General features: G+C 36.9%; 1 non-coding gene across 1 annotated transcript; it reads right to left on the bottom strand.

Annotated features, from left to right (window-relative positions):
* Positions 1-448: 448 nt before the first annotated feature.
* Positions 449-555, bottom strand: LOC145521546 (U6 spliceosomal RNA). Its single transcript, XR_014065460.1, has one exon. It is a non-coding gene; the product is annotated as a U6 spliceosomal RNA (small nuclear RNA).
* Between the last annotated feature and the right edge of the window lie 3,595 nt (positions 556-4,150).

Raw genomic sequence — 4,150 nt, 5'->3', positions numbered from 1 at the left:
AGCATTTGTCTCATGCATCGAACCTGGAATGGTGTTCTGTTTCACATATGATAATATACATGTTTCAATGCTATTCTCTCAGAGCGTCCCACCCTTACCTCCTCCCTCTGAGTCCATAAGACTGTTCTACGCATCTGTGTCTCTTATTCTGTCTCGCATATAGGGTTATCATTACCATCTTTCAAATTCCATATATATGCGTTAGTATACTGTATTGGTGTTTTTCTTTCTGGCTTACTTCACTCTGTATAATGGGCTCCAGTTTCATCCATCTCGATAGAACTGATTCAAATGTATTCTTTTTAATGGCTGAGTAATATTCCATTGTGTATATGTACCACAGCTTCCTTATCCATTCGTCTGCTGATGGACATCTAGGTTGCTTCCATGTCCTGGCTATTGTAAACAGTGCTGCAATGAACATTGGGGTACACGTGTCTCTTTCAATAAAAATATGGAATGCTTCACAAATTTGCGTGCCATCCTTGCGCAGGGGCCATGCTAATCTTCTCTGTATCGTTCCAATTTTAGTATATGTGCTGCCGAAGCAAGCACCAGTCTCTGTTTTCTGAGGTGTGGTGCCCATTTAAAAATATTTATCAGATGCCATTATCTGTACCTTATTCAGGGTGGTTTTGAGTATGATTGTCATGGTCACTTCCTTCATTTGATTTTTGTTCTGAGGCAACTTAATTTGTTGAAAATTATTCACTTTATTTTTACTTGCAAGACTCAGTTTAAACCAACATTTTATTTAATCCTTGAAACTTTCCTCCCCCCTACTGTTTAGGGCCTAAAAACAGTTGTCTTTTAAATATCTCAAGACTTCATATTCTGGAAACGGTTTATTCCATTTTATTCATTCTTGAAAACTGGCTGATTTATTTTGAGATCCTACTTTTTTTGTAATGCCTTGTTAAATATATTGAATATACACCACTGCCTCCAGTTTTTCCACTTCCTTCATCAACACTTCACATCCACAACCAGCATGGCCTGCTTTCTAATTATAACCAACAATATTTTTACCAAAAGTTTAGTGACTAATGTGTAGCACTATTTTTTAAGCTTTAAATAGCATTTTGGTCTTTGTTTACCACATGGATAGTAAGACATTATCTTAAATTTTAAGCTTTTGTTATGTTAGCACCCAAAATCTAGGACTCAGTTTATATATTAATGCAGGTAAGAGAGATTGTGCTTTGGTAAAGAGAAAACCCACAATTTCAGAGCTTAAAATAAAAACATATTTTCTACTCACACCACAGTATTTTCATTTCAAGTCAGCAAGGCTATCTACTCAACATTATGATCACTCAGGGACCTAGTCTGACCAACATCTGCCTCCTGCATAAATGAAAAGTGTATAGAAAAACGGAGAACCTTGAGCTGGCTCATAAGGCTTCTGCTCAAATGTAAGATTCAAAAAATGTCATCAATCTTACCACATACCTGAAAGAAGAAGAATCTTAATGTAAGTGAACTGACCTATTGGTTAACGTAGACAATAGCTAGAGAGGTAAGTGGAATTAGAATATCATTTTTGCTTTTATTTTAAGGGGTAAGTAATTAAATATGCTTATTTGCTGAGAAGAAACTTCCAATGAGAGAGAAATGATGAACAAAGGAAAGAATAGTGGTCATTGTTGGAGCATCATTGCTGAGGACGCTAGAGAAGATAGTGTCTGTGTAGAGGTGAAGTACTTAACAAGCAAATGCACATTTTTCTACCCTTTGAAAATGGGAGAAACAAAGCCAGATGGCTGTAGATAAAGGTAAATGTGAATGTGAGGAAAATCATAACTGAGAATCAGGACTTTCTCAAAGAAGCTAAAAGTCAATGCAAAGAAATTAGAGTACATATAGTATATTCAAAATGTTTTCCAAGGCCTAGATCAATCTGAAGATAAACAATAGGAGAAAATTTTACCTGAAATAGTTTCTATTTTGTAGTATAACTAGGTATTTCATCTCAGAGCTAAAACTCAGAAGACAAAAAGATACATTGTATTGAACTTAGCCAAAGTAGGCATGCAATCAGCAGACTATCTGATTACAAAGTGCTTCTCACTTCCCTTCTAGGATTCCTAAGAGAGATGCAACTACGATAATTCATTTCTCCTATATTAAAGAATGAGGAAAAGGAAAAAAAAAACAAAAACGGCAAATGAAAGAGAAAACAAAATTTGCATGTGAGTGAAAGAATTCTTGAGTTATTCTTTCTTGTCATGAGGATGTGGCTTATGCAAAATTTTATAAATCAACAGGGAGAAGCGTAAAACTGCTAGTTTTTTTTTTCTTAATTACTTACTTCTAAGTACCAGATAGCTCTTATTTACTAAGTACTTTCTCCTTAATTCTCATTTGGTGAGTAAGATGACCAACTATGATTACTTTAAAGGCCGATAAACTCATAAACTTTTTGAGATTCATGCTTAGTCACTCAGTCATATCTGACTCTTCGTGACCCCAAGGATGGCAAGCCTGCCAGGATCCTCTGTCCATGGAATTTTCCAGGCAAAAATACTGGAGTAGGTTGTCATTTCCTCCTCCAGGGGATCTTCTATATCCAGGGATCGAACCTGCATCTCCTGTGTCTCCTGCATTGGTAGGTGATTCTTTACCTGCTGGGTCATATGGTAAGACACTCTTATGAGATTGGCAAGATCTAAATGATAATGATTAAAAGCAAATTCAAAACTGATTTCCTAAAGCTTTTTTTATTTAGCATTTATAGTTTCACTTTTCCAATAAGTATTTTTAATTGCCTAATATGGGAATCTAGTTAGATACTGACCCTCTTTTTAGAATTTATACCATGGAAGGGAGAATAAGACACACATTTATGTGCTTTAATCTCTGAAATTCATCTTTGAAATATAAACATAGATTTATATATCTCATATATTCTTACATTTCCAAAGTAGCAGAAGTCCAGATATCGCTCCCTCAGTCTTCTACCGATATCTCCACCTCCCACAACTAATCATCCAAAAAGAAAAGAAAAGGAAGGAGTAAAGGGGAAAAAGAGAAATGAATACAGGATGCAGGGTGCTGTGAACTGAATTATGTTCCCTGAAAATTCATATCCTGAAGACTTAACCTCCAACATGATTGTTTAAAGATATGTCTGTTGGGAGATGATTAAGGTTAAACGAGGTCCTAAACCTGGGTTCTAATCCAGTAGTATCAGTAGTTTTACACAAAGAAGAAAGAGAGAAAGGTATGTGTCTCTCCAGGAGCACACACTGAAGACAGGCCACGTGAACACACTGTGAGAAGGCAGTCATCTGCAAGCCCAAAAGAGGGCTCTCACTGAATCTGAGCATATTGGCACCCTGAGAGAGAACATCCAGTCTCCGGAACAATCAGAAAATGAATCTGTCATTTCAGCTACCCTACTCAGTCTATGGTATTTATTATGGCAGCCCAAACAGACACATAAGGAGGAAATAAAAGACTGAAACAAATGTCCACAATTCTACACAATTGGAAATTAAAAATCTACTGTGATAATTTATAAAACAAAAAGATAATAAGATGGTTCTAAATGGCTTTTGTGCCTCTTCTACATAAGTTCTCAGTTCATTTCTATTTCAGCAGAAATGGGTTTCCCTGGTGGCCCAGCCAGTAAAACTGCCTGCATGTGGAAGACCTGGATTCTATCCCCAGGTGAGGAAGATCTCCTGGAGGAGGGAATGGCTACCCACTCCAGTATTCTTACCTGGAGAACTTCATGGACTGAGGAGCCTGGTGGGTGGGCTACAGTCCATGGGGTCTCAAAGAGTTGGACATGACTGAAGCGACCAATACTTTCAGCAGAAATGAACCAACTGACACACTTCAGTGAACTTAATCAACTTTGGGGCTCAAATTACAGTTATACCTGGGGATCCCACTGAATTTAAACAAGACATCCTCTACAGTCTTAAGGGAGTTACTGAACTTAAAAAAAGTGTGCTTCACTCTATCCAGAACTACACCTTGCCTAAATTTTCAATGGTCATAGACTTATTGCCCTAAAATATCCCATAAGGGTCACAGAACACTGATCTAGTGAACAATGAATTAAAATTAAGTTAAGTATTTAGTACTTAGAAGTTTATTTGACCAACTGCAAACTTGATGGATCTGCCCCCTTTCCAACCTT

Source organism: Giraffa tippelskirchi, chromosome 1 (genome assembly GCF_054371585.1).
Source record: "Giraffa tippelskirchi isolate mGirTip1 chromosome 1, T2T-mGirTip1v1.2.pri, whole genome shotgun sequence".
Classification (NCBI taxonomy): domain Eukaryota; kingdom Metazoa; phylum Chordata; class Mammalia; order Artiodactyla; family Giraffidae; genus Giraffa; species Giraffa tippelskirchi.
This window is presented reverse-complemented; position numbering and strand designations above follow the sequence as displayed.